Source organism: Elephantulus edwardii, unplaced genomic scaffold (assembly GCF_000299155.1).
Source record: "Elephantulus edwardii isolate Elephantulus edwardi_28Jun2011 unplaced genomic scaffold, EleEdw1.0 scaffold00003, whole genome shotgun sequence".
NCBI classification, from domain to species: Eukaryota; Metazoa; Chordata; class Mammalia; order Macroscelidea; family Macroscelididae; genus Elephantulus; species Elephantulus edwardii.
In genome coordinates this window covers 13,754,805-13,768,385 of record NW_006399753.1, presented here as the reverse complement: position 1 = coordinate 13,768,385, position 13,581 = coordinate 13,754,805, and positions in this window count along the sequence as shown.

Below are 13,581 nucleotides of genomic sequence, written 5' to 3'. Positions count from 1 at the left end.
GAACCATAAAGGGGAGGGAGATGGAGAGCCAGCTAATGAGCTTTGGAAGCCTCTGCCACAAATCCCTCCTGTCTGGAGCAAAGCTGAGAAAGAAGACAAAAATGAAAACACGAGCTTCCTGAATGTTTTCTCTATCTGCTGAGATGGTAAAAGGGGACCAGAACTGCCATAGTTTTCTTTCAAATGCATAAAATCTAGGTTTGAGGTTGGAGTATATGATGGATTGAATTGTGCACCCAATAAATATGTACTTCCAACCCTACCCTCTAAACCTGTGGTTGTAATCCCATTAGGGAATTAGTTGTTTTGTTAATAAGACAAGACTATTGTAGGGTGTGTCTTGTGTCAATCTCTTTTAAGATATAAAAGAGGTCAAACAAGGGAATAGAGGAGAGATAGCCAAGCCACCCAGAGATCTCCAAGGAACCAGGAAGCAGAAGATTAAAGGACCTTCCTCCAGAACTAAGAACTTCAGAAAGTCTTTCTCGGCAGCTGATACTTTGAATTCAGACTTCTCACCTCCTAAAAGGGCACTCTGAGGCCTTGGATCTGTAGAAAAGTATATCACGAGTCCAAAAGACCAATTTCTCTGTGGCTCAACTCTACAAGCTGCTCTATGGGAGAAAGATGGGAAACGTCCTCCTGAGTAATTTAAAGGTAACCCAATGGAGGGTCAGCTATAAGCCAGTTAAGACTCTATGACAATGAGTCGTGTTGAGATGAAAACTCACTTTGTGTGCCCAAGGAAGAAATCTTCAATGACAGTAATTATCACTCTAGTAGCTTAGTAGTAAGGATTTGTGCTGCTAACTCAAAAGTATGTGGTTCAAATCCACCTGTAGCTCAGTGGGAGAGAGATAGCCAATCTCCTCCTGCATGATTTACTGCCTCTGAAAACCCATTCAGTTATATCATCTATAGATAGATGCCACTTGACGACAGTACTCAACACTCAGCAATAGACGCCTAATGACCACTGCCCAACACATGGACAGACTGGAAGAGAGCAATGCTTGTTCTCCTTCCCAGGAAAGATGATACGACAGAAATTCTTGAACAACATCATTAAAATCACATGCAAGATAAACACTGCTGTAGATCATGCAAAGATTTCTAGAACAAACATAGGGAATCGCTAGACGCTCAAGCTGGATTCAGAAGACGTCCTGGCACCAGGGATATCACAGGTGGTGTCAGATGGATTCTGGCTTAGAGCAGAGAATACCAAACAAATGTCTACTTGTGTTTTAACGATTATGCAAGGGCATTTGACTCTGTAGATCCTGAAAAATTCCAGGACACTTAATTGAGCACATGAAAAACCTATACGGAGACCAAGAAGCTGTTGTGAGAACAAAGCAGGGAACATTACCTGGTTTTAAAAGAAGAAAGGCATGTGTCAAGATTGTATTCTCTCTCCATACCTCTTCAATCTGTATGCTGAACAAATCATTTGAGAAGCTCAACTCTATGAAAAGGAATGTGGCATCACGTTTGGAGGAAAACTGGTCAATAACCTTCAGTACATAAATAACACAACCTTGCTTGCTGAAAATGAGGTCTTGAAATGCTTGCTACCAACTCAGCATCAAGAAAATAAAAATTCTCACCATTGGACCCATAGACAACATCATGACAGATGAAGAAAAAAACTGAAACTGTCAACAACTTTGTCTGACTTTGATCTACAATCAATACGCTTGGTGCCAGCAGTCAGATCAGGAGAAGTATTGAACTGGAAGAGTCTGCAGTCCAGGACCTCTCCAAATTCCTGAGAAGCAGTGATGTTAGTGTAAGGACTTGAGTACGCCTGATTCAGACCATGATCTTTTCTGTCGCTTGCTATGCCTCTTAAGAGCTGAATGATGAATAAGGCTAACAGAAGAAAAGCTGATGCCTTTGGACTGTGGTGTTGGAGCAGAGCAGAGGTGGAGCCAGAGTGCTGCCTGGAGGCAAGGACGGCAAAGCTTCATCTCTCAAGCTTTGGGCATGATGCTAGGAGAGGTTAGTCCTTTTTGTGAAGATGAGGTCTCCTTCCTAAGACTGGCCCCACCTGATAACATGTCCAAAGTAGGTGGGACAAACTCAACATTCTCTCCTTCACGATGCGCTTTGCTTGTACTTCTTCCAGGACAAATTTACTTGTTCTTATTGTCATTTATGGTCTATTCAGTGGTCTTCCCCGGTTCCCCGATGCAAAAGCATCAATTCTTCTTTGATCTTCCTTGCTCACTGTCCAACTCTCATAGGCATGTGAAGCAATTTAAAAGACCATGGTTTGGGTCATACCAACTTTAATCTCGAACCTGGTAGCCTTGCTCTTTAACGCCGTAAAGACCCTCAAGAGGAGATGAACGGACACAGCAAGTGTAACAATGGGGCATAAGCCCAGCAGAGATCATGAGGACGGCACGAGATTCAGTAGGGTTTTGATCTGTTATACACAGGGTCTGAGCTAGCTCACCAGCATCGAACTACAGCAGTAGTAACTTGGTTCTATAATAATTGAATAAGGAATCCATCAGTAGCTCCTTGGGGGAGAAGGATGGGAAGTCTCCTCCCACGCTATTTACAGCCTCTGAAAACCTGCTGGTGAGCCAGCTGTGAGTCAGTTCCAACTCAGTAGCAATACTTTTGTTTGTTTGTTTGTTGTGAGTTGTAGAAACACAAGCAGCACTGGTGATATAACGGTAACCCGCTCAGCTGCCAATCAAAATATCAAGAGTTCGAATCCACCAACTGCTCCATAGGAGAAAATATCTGGGGATTGTTTCCCATAAAGATTACAATGGAGGAAGGCATATGGGACAGGTTTACACTGTCATAGAGGATGACTATGAGTCAGAATTGACTGATAAGACACTGCAACAACAATAACACTTTAATCGTTCCAAATTGCTAACATGAAATTATGTCAGTTTAAAGACTAAATTATATCTGATCAAGCCACAGCATTTTTAATAACTTCCTATGCATCTGAAAGTTGTACAGTGCATTGGAAAACATAGGCTTGAGTCTTTTTAGAAAGAGGAAGCAAAGGTGAAGAAGAGTCTTTTGGTTATACCACCACAGTTAGTAAGTATAGGAATGTCACGCACAAAAGTGTCGAAAAAAAAGAGCATTTCCCAGTTGTCTAACTCAAATAAACACAGCCTTCAATGTGGATTACATCTTAACAACAAGAAAACAAAAATCCACATCTATGGATCAACAGGCAACATCGTGATAGATGGATAAAAGATTGACATTGCCAACAATTACATTTTACTTAGATCCATAATCAACGCTCAAGGTAACAACAGTCAAGAAAGCAAAAGACATGTCACTTTGGAGAAATCTGCTGTCAAGAATCATTCCAAAGTGCTGAAGGGAAATGATGTCAGTTTAAAGTGCAGCTGATTCAAGCCACAGCTTTTTTAATAACTTCCTATCCATCGAAAAGTTGGACAATATATAAACATGACAGAAGAAGAATCGCTGCGTTGAAATGGTGGTGTTGGAGAACAGTGCTGAATATCCCGTGGGCTGCCACAAGAACAAACAAGTCCTTCCTTGGAAGACGCATAGCCCCGGTACTCCTCAGGGGTAAGGATGCTGAATCTGAGACTCACATACTTTGGGCATGTTGTCAGGCGAGGCCAGTCTTTGGAAGAATACATCATGCTGCAAAAGGTGAAGGATCAGAGGAAGTTCCTAGACCAGATGGACTGACACCGTGACCGTAGCAATGGACTTGAGCCTATCTGAGATTGTAAGGATGGGGCAGGACAGGGTAAGACTTAGATCTGTTATCCTTCAGTCCCTGTGAGTCAAGGTCAACTAACAACGACTACAACAGTACATAGAATGTTCTGTACATCATACGGGGTTGAAGTCATTGCCAGCCTTACTCTAATGAAGAAGAAATAAAAATGTCCACTGGAGACACAGTGTAAACCAGGGTTCCCAATCCCAAACCAAAACTCATTCCATCGGCTTTATGACAGTGATCTCACCTTTGTCATCACCTTTTCTATCTGATCCATGATCTGTTTCATGTTTTTCTGTTTAAATGGCCAATTGAGTAGTAAGTTCTAACTTCCGCTTGAACTCCAGCAACCCCAGCTCTGTCAGGAACCTCGTGAAGACAGGGCTCAGTCTTGCCTAACTAGGAACCAAAGTGTTAACTAGGCGAGTAATTCTCACTCCTCAGAAGAGATAGATTCTAGACCACTGGATTCTAGTCCGAGTTCTTACATTCATATATTTTAAGACTAACTTCTCTAGGCCTTCATTTTATCATCTTCAAATGGGAGAGCAAACCCTGAACCATCTCATCGGGCTGTTGTGAAGACTGAGAGAACAGGCATAAAAGCATTTTGAAAACGTTAACAAGCACCATACAAACTTAAGGCATCATTATTACAAAGGTAATAAAAGGATTTATCATGCTGATAAATTGTGGGTATGTTTTTCTGCCTTCATGGTTTCTGAGAATAGGAGTAATGGCAGTTGGCAGATAAATCTACGGCAGTTAGTCAAGCCCATAAAAGAGTATTTTGGAAAAGGCAAAACAACCCAATCCAAATTATCTTAAAATACCATAAAAATAAACAAGTATTCCAATATAACTAATTCCAGTATCCTCTATCCTCCCTGCTATGTGGAGCAATGTAGCGTATTAAGAAGCAATTACCCTTTGAATCCTTTTAATCCCAGCTGATCGTTTTCAGCTTTGTTTTGCTGGGTTTCAATGTTGTTATAGTTCAAATACAGGCAATTAGCATGGGCTAGGCCACCTCATTATGTTTCCCATGCGAAGAACCTTCCTTGAAATCTCTGGTGGACTTTGTCCCAGATTGTAGCTGCAGCCACAGTTCATATCTTCAGGATATCTTCTGAGGAGGAAAAGCCAGCAGAGGCTCAGAAGAAGGGTGGGGAGGGAGGTTTCAAGTTCACAAGATCTAAACAAAAAGAACATTGTTGCTGTGTACCATGGAGTCGGGACTGCCCCAAAGCTGACCCCTCCAGTGGGTTTTCAGAGGCAGCTGGTAGATTTGAACTGCATGCCTTTGGGATTACAGCACACTCTCTTGCCACTAGACCACCAGAGCTCCTTAAATAAAAAGGATAAGATTCTCACCTGGATCAGGCACACCTCGGTCTCTAGACTGACATCGTTGCTTCTCGGTATGTTGAAGAGGTCCCTGACAGCAAATTTTCCCAATGCAATCCATCTTTTGACTTCCTGTCTGCTGGTGCTGAAAGTGTTGATTGTAGAGTTGCAGCATATCAAACAAAAAGGACAAATACTGTATCATTTCATCATTGTTGTTGTTAAGTGTCCAATAGAATACAACCCATAATGACTTCATGAATAACAGACCTAACCCTGCTGTAGCCTGTGCCGACCTCACCATCTCTGATGCATTTGATCCCATTACTCACTATGTCAATACATCTCATTCGAAGTCTTCCTCTCCTTCTCTACTGACCCTCTACCTTTCCAAGGATGATTTCCTTTTCCAAGGAGCAGTCTCAACTAGCAACATGTTCAAAGTATGAGAGACTTGATGTCCCCCTAGGGTATGGTCCTGTGGCCCAAGGACTAAGTAATTCAATCCCCCAAGGTGTTTGGTTATGATTAAGAAGTGTACAGAGCTTTGCCACCCGCTGACACGCCATATATATGGCCACATTTAGAGCATATGCACACACACAAGCTACAGTACTATCAGGAGCCTCAGATGCATGTGACTGTTTGACAGTGTGATTAAGGCGACAAGAAAAAGTGACGCTTTTGAATGATGGTGTTGGTGAAGAATATTTAATAGGCCATGCACCGTTAAAGAACAAATATGTCTCAGAAAAAGTACAGTCAGAATGCTCTTCAGAGACGAGGAGAGTGAGGCTTCATCTTGTCTAATCGGGGCATGTTATTAGGAGGACCGATCCCCGAAGAAGGACATCATGCTCGGTAAAGTACAAGGTCAGCAGAAGAGAGAAGGATCCTCATGGAGACGGATCAACGTGGTGGCTGCAGAAATGGGCGTAAGCACGGCAGGCGTCATGAGGGAGGCGTGAGATCGGGGTGGGGCTCTGTGTCGATCTGCTATGCACAGAGTCCTGAAGTAACACTGTTAAACAACAACACTCACATCCCACCAACATTCTGTCATGAAATGGGAAGACTATCCACCAACTTTACACGGAAAAGAGGCCTCAAACAGAGAGCTCTCTAGGATTGCAGTGCAGCTTCTTGCTACTAGGCCACCAGAGCCCCCTAAACAGAGAGCTCTCGATATATAGAAATACTGAGGAAAAAGATCTAAGTAAGAGACATCACTCCCCCTAATTTCAGAACTTACAGCCCCGGTAATCAAAACAACAAGTCGTTCAATAACAGATGCAAAGACCAATGGAACGGAGCCCAAACCCCAGAAGTAAATCTGTCCACTAATGGAAAGTAAAGGGTCAAATCATACTCAGTGGGGAGGAAAAATATCCAATCTTTTTAACCAATAGTGCTAGCAAAACTGTACATTCACTTGCAGAAAATTACATACATCTATACTTCACACAATATATAAAAACTAACATAAAATAGACCAAAGACCTAATTGTTGAAGCTATAAGATGTCTGGAGGATAACACAGGGACAAACCTAGAATAGTTAACTTTTTACTGTCAAACAAACACAAGCACAAATGTACAAACATATTACAAATTAGATACCTGGAACTTTCTGAAAATCAGTGTTATCCAAAGATTTTCCATATTAAAAAAAAAAAAGATAACCTACAATACAGATTGGGGGAAATCTTCCTGAGTGATCTCTCAGACAAAATAAAATAGAAGAAAACTTACACAACTGAACAACCAAAAGACAAATCACCCAATTAAAATACGGATAAAGGACAAGAATAGAAACTTCCCCGAAGAGGATGCTCAGGTGGCCAGCAAATGCATGAAAAGATGAGGACATTCATCAGTCACCAGCAAGATACAAACCAAAATTGACAGTCCATCTCAACACAGCAAAAATGGCACTGAGGAAAAACAAACAAACAAATAAGAGAACAACAAATGCTGTTGGGGAGATTGGAAAAGTCGTGCCATCAAGTCAACTATGACGCCTAGCAACGCTATAAACAACAGATCTGAAACGTGTCCTATCCTGCCCCAGGCTCATGGTCTCTGTCCTGTTCAAATCCATTGTGGTGGTCACAGGGTCAATTAACCTCGGTAAGGATATAAATGAGATTGTGAAAGGGTACAACTATGAAAAATAATATGGCACTTCTTCAAAGACCTAGAACATGATATAGCAGTCCTACTTCTAGGCATATATTCTAGATATTTAAGAGCAGTGGCACAAATAAACATATGACATCTATTTTCATTTCGACATTTTATAGGCAAAACTTAAGTGTGTATAGCAACCATATGAACACATAAGCAAATAGTAGTACATATTTAGATGCAATGAAATACTACACAATTACAAGGAAATGATGAATTAGAAAGGAATCCTAGGGGAATACAGAATTTATGTTAATGGAGGAGGGGCCACTTAGAAAAGAAGAAGAAAGATTGTACATTCTTCTTCACCTAGTTCAGCTTCTCAGACTATTTGTTCAATATATAGACTGACTGATGTTGCTAGGTGCTGTCATGTCACGTACGACTCGTAGTGACCATATGAACAACAGAACTGAATCCTATCTAATCCTGTCCCATCCTCACCATTTCTGATTCAACTGAGCTCATTGATGCAGCCATCATGTCAATACACCTCATTGGGAGTCTTCTTCTCTTTCGTTGACCCTCCACCTTTCCAAGCATGATATGCCTTTCCAAGGAATAGCCTCTCCTAGCAACAAGCCCAAAGTATGAGGAATGAAACTTTACCGTTTTTGGCTCCAAGGAGCACTCTGTACCTTTACCAAGACATATCTGTTTGTTCTTTTGGCAATCCATGCACTCTTCTCCAATACCAAAGCTCAAAGACATCAATTCTTCATCTGTCATCTTTAGTCATTGTTCGGGTCTCAGATCTATACTAAATGATTGAAAAGACCATAACCTGAATAGGCACTTCTTTAAAAAAAAATTGACAACTTTTTTTAAAAAATTTTATTATTTTTGTATGAGTGTACCATCAAATCAGATCTGACTGGTACAGGAGGAGATTGTCCCTCCTTCCCCTGCAGAGCATCTGTGGATTTGAACCATGCACCTCTGGGATTGTAGCTGCAGCTCCTTGCCACTAGGCCACCAGAGCTCCCCTGAATAGGCACTTCTTAAACTGACATCATTGCTCATCGATATTTTGGAAAGGTCCCTGACAGAGACTTTCCCATAGTAATAGACTGAATAGGGGTGGTAAAAAGATAGAATCCTGATACACACCTTTCCTGATTGTAAACCATACAGTATCCCTTGTTCTGTTTGAACATCTGCTTCTTGGTTTGTGTTTAGCTTCTTCATGAGCACTCTGAATCATTCTGAAATTTTCATTCTTCTCAATGTTATCCATAATTTATTATGATCTACACAGTCCAAATGCATAGTCAATAAAAACACAAGTAAACATCTTCCTGGTATTCTCTCCTTTCAGCCAAGATCCAGTTGACATCAACCTTTTGCCATGGTCTTCATTGAACCCAGCTTTAATTTCTAACAGTTCCCTGAGATGTATGGCACCAGTTACTTTTTAATAGTCTTCTGCAAGATTTCACTGTTGTCTGATGATAGAAGGAGAATTGATGCCTTTGAGCTGTGGTGCTGGAGAAAAGTATTGAATATACCATGGACTGCTAGGAGAACAAACAAGTTCATCCTACAAAGGGTGAAACCAGGTTGCTCCTTTTAGACAAGGATTCTGAAGCTTCATCTGACATACTTTGGACATGTTGCAAAGTGGGACCAGTCCTTGGATAGAGATGTCCTCAATGAGATGGATTGATTCAGTGACTGGGGTAATGTAGGTAGGTGTGTCAGAGACAAGATTGGCACAGGATAGAGAAGGTTTTAGGACTATTGTACATAGGGTCACTATGAGTCACAGGCAACTCGATGGCATGTAACAACAACAATATTAATTATATGTTTCAATAATTTGTACATATGTTGGATCATCTTTTTTTAAATAGTCACAACTAGGAATCTCTCTCTGTCTGTTGGCCAGGTAACTGTCTTCCAAATTTCTGCATCAGTTTACTGAACCATTTCACTCACTTATCTGTCACTTCCTGGAACCTTCATTTTTACCAGTGCCTTCTGTGCACCTTGGTCTTCTTCATTCAGTACTATTAGCTCTTGATCAAATGCCACTTTGGTGCAGTGATTCAGTGTATTCTCCCTTTATTTCATCTTTTGTAATTCAGTATTTTGCCCATAGACTCTCACACTATTGCAACTTAAGAGAAAAAGGAATCCCCCCCCCCACCCAGTTCTTTTAGCTTAAGAAATACTGAGATTGTTATTTGCTTGGTTTTCTAACTTCTAGTCTTGGCTTACCTCACTATAATATTTCATTTTATTTTCTTGAGCTCTCTTTTAAAAATCTTCTCTTCAAAAAGAAAAGAAAAAAAAAATCATAAAACAAAGAAAAAATCTTCTGTTCCGTTTCCTTCTTCTTTTTTTTTTTCCTTCTTCTTGCTTTAGCTTCTCTAGATTCAGTCGGGAGCCCTGGTGGATTAGTGGTGAGGAAGTTCACCAGCAACTCAAAGGCACACGGTTTGGATTTACCAGCTGCCTCAGGAGAAAGATGGGCAATCTTCCTGTGTGGTTTACTGCCTCTGAAAATTCACAGGAGGGTCAACTATATGATGGCTCTGAATCTATGGTACACAACATGTTCAAGAGCAAGTTTCAGAGTCCCTTCAAACATCCGTTTTGGTCTTTCTTTTCTTTTCAATGACCTTTTGCTTTCTTCATGGATAATGTCCTTAATGTAATCCCACTTCTTTGTCTTCAATAATTAGTGTTGAAGGTGTTAAATCTATCCTTGAGATGATTTTTAAATTCAGATGGGACAAACTCAGGGTTTCTATTGACTCTGATGGACTGTCTTCCACTTCAGTTTGAACTTGCATATAAGAAATTGATTGTCTGATACGCAGTCAATCCCTGGCCTTCTTGAAACTACTGATACTGTGCTTTTTCACTGTTCCTTCCCACAGATACAGTCACTATGTATTCCATCAGGTGAAGTTTATGTATATAATCATCATTCATATTTTTAAATGTACATACAATGAACAAATCATTATTGGTACAAAATTATTATTTTGTTGTTGTTGGTACAAAATTATATCATGCAACCTACAGCCTCATTTCTGTCATTAAGGCCATATTTTCCAATGACCAATCTTTATTCATTTCCAACTTTTACATTTCAGTCATCAGTTGTTACTAATGCATCATGATTTCTTGTTCTGTCAGTGTTAGAGTACAGAAGTTAGTCGACATCCCCAACTTCTTCAACTTGAATTTTAGTGGTTGCTGTGCATATTTGAACAATAGTTGTATTAACAGATCTCCCTTCTATGCATATGGATATTACCTTATCACTTCAGATTTGACCTCAGATCATTTTGAAATGTTCTTTTTTTATGATGAATAGGACATTATTCCACTTCAGTTTGTCATCCCTAGCATGTATATCATGTGATAGGTTCAAAATAGCCAATCCCAGTCCATTCTGCTCGCTAATGCCTAGGAATATGTGTCTGTCTGCCTGCCTGTCTGTCTGTCTGCCTGCCTTCCTTCCTTCCTTCCTTTCTTCCTCCCTCCCTCCCTCCCTCCCTCCCTTCCTTTCGGAATTGCATTTGTAATGTTGTTTTTTTGAGGGTTTTTTTTTATTTATTATCAATTTCAATGACATTTTACAGAGACTTTGGATTTCCATTCATTCATTGTTGCACTTTTCTCTCCTCCCAACCCTGCCCCTTAGTACACTACGCTCTTGGAAAAGTAAAAGAAAAATTCTTTCACTGTTTTACAATCCCTCCCCGCAGGTCCACTCCACTATGCAGCCTTCACTCTAGACTCTGTTTAGTTCATTTTTGACAACTGCAGGTTTCCCTAGAATTATACATCCCACATCCCATGTGCCAATTATTAACAGAGGTTTGCAGCCATTTCTCCTCTTTTTTGAGTCATTGCTACATCAGCGAATGAAAGTCCTTCATAGAGTTACAACTTTAATCCATCCATATTTTTAAGGTTAACAGTCACATTTTAAGGGAGAAAAAGAGTTCCTTTCCTCCTCATCTATCAGACAGCTGTTGCTGTTATAGACCATTTAGTATGAATCAAGCCATAGCTCACCTTCCAGTGGGCTTTCAGAGGCAGTAAAGTCCATGGGAGGAGATTGCCCATCTTTCTCCTGTGGGACAGCAAGTGGATTCAAACCATGTGCTTTTGAGTTAACAGCATAATTCTTTACCACTAAGCCACCAGAACTCCCTGTATTATACAGTGGTCCCCGGGATGCCCGCGTCATAGGCCATAGAGTTCCTGAGGACCTATTATTTCTCAAGTGGACAGTCAGTCATGTTTTTTTTAGTTTGTCATAATTTGTAAGTTCCATTGTAACCTGTCCTCCACGAGTTGGCATTAAAAACATTGACACACATGCAAATCTTCCAGCATCACAGCAACATGAATGCTAGCACTGTATGGCAAAGTGACAGATGGTGGCCCCCAAATTCTATGTTGTAAATCTTAACCCTGTAGTTATAATCTCATTTGGGAATGGATTTCCCTTGTTATGTTAGTAAGATGGTGTCCATATGGGATGTATTTTAAGATATCAGAAGGTTTAAGCAAATAAGCAGAGATGGTGGAAGATAGATGTCATACGACATAATGGTCATTAAGGAACCAGTGAAGAGAAGACACAAAGGCTACCCCCAGAACACACAGAAAGAGAGAGGCTTTTCTAGAGTTGGTGCCCTGAATTTGGACTTCTAGCATCCAAAATTGTGAAATGTTAAATTCGTCCACTTAGGGTATTTCTATTTCAGCAAAACTAAATCATTAAGCCAATATATTAATTGGCTCTTGCTTTCTTAACTGTTGATATCCAAGATCAAACATTTAGGATAATGATCAAACCTCAACAGAGCACATTTCTACTCCCTATCCGTGAGGTTGTCACAACTTGGAGTTGACTTAGAGACGGCGTTTGGTTTGGTTTGGTTTGGTTTGGTTTGGTTTAGAGATACGTTCATTGTCTTGATTGTAGTGATGATTTCATAAAGAAAAACATGTCAGATTGTATTCTTTAAATATGTCAGTTTATTGTACGTCAATTACATCTCAATAAGGCTGTTTCTAAAAGAGAAGAGCTCTGATGGTAGAGTCCAGAGGCAGTTGCATCGTTAGCCCAAAGGTAAAGCTTCTCTGGTGGTTCAAATCTACCATCTGTCTGCTCCATGGGAGAAAGATGGACAATCGCTTGCTATGTGATTTACAGCCTCGGAAAGCCCAGTAGAGGATCAGCTATGAGTCAATGAGTGAGTGAGTGAGTAAATGAGTGCGTGAGAGACAGAGAATAGAAAATATGCCTGAAATGTTAAAAAAAAAAAAGTGTAGACTAAAACCAAAACAATGAGAGAAAGAAAAAGTGAGATGAAGGGAGCCCTGAATCCCAGGTGTTGGCCTCAGAAAAATGCTCCCAAACTTTATTGCTCAGAATGAAACTTTGATCTCCAGGGTTAAGGCAGATAAAAATGGCCTGAGAAAAATGCTGAGGACAAACTGATATGCTGCAGCCTTGAGTAAGATCCAAAGTATTATGACAGAGTTGTTCTATTCAGAGAAGCATGTGAGGAAAAATCTTCAGCGACTTACTTACAAAGAAGACACACATAGACAGAGAGAACTTAAAAACAATGTCAGTATGTGGTATGACAAGATGTGAATTTAAAACCAACCAAATGTTTGCTAGAAGCAATCAGACTGAGCCTCTGATATTGCTGAAGTGTCAGACAGTGGCGGCTGGAAGAGCTCCATGAGGAATGTAAGAATGTGAACTGAGAAAGCAAAGAGGTCTTAGTGATTTGAAGGGGATGGACGAGGGGTGCGTGATCAATACATTTTTAAATAAATATTTTCTTTCTCAAACATCTTATGCAGGCTTCAAAGAACTTTACTATGGCCTCTAGGAATTCTACTTCACCCCAAAAAGGAATATTATCTTCATTTTTTTTTTCCTTTTCCTTTTTTGGCTAGATAAAGGCAACTGGTCAATTCCCTCTGAAGCTGTTCCCAGTGCTATAAAGAATGTTATTCGTGTTAACTATGTGGTGATTACTGTGCAACAGAGACCTTGAATTCTCGAGAAAAAAGTGTTATACATAAAGGGACACTTTATCATGAATTTCCTCCAAGTTATCTCATTTGCTTTCACATTGAACTTATGTATGTTTGAACTTGTCCCTGGACTCTTAGTCACTCAAAACACACTCTTTGCTAAGAACATTTGTGCCCCTGAGATCCACAGGGCGGAGGCATTTGATTTTTTTTCATTTTTTTTTAAGATACTCTTTCCCTTCCATCAGTTTTTAGCTCAGCTTAGCTGTACCTATG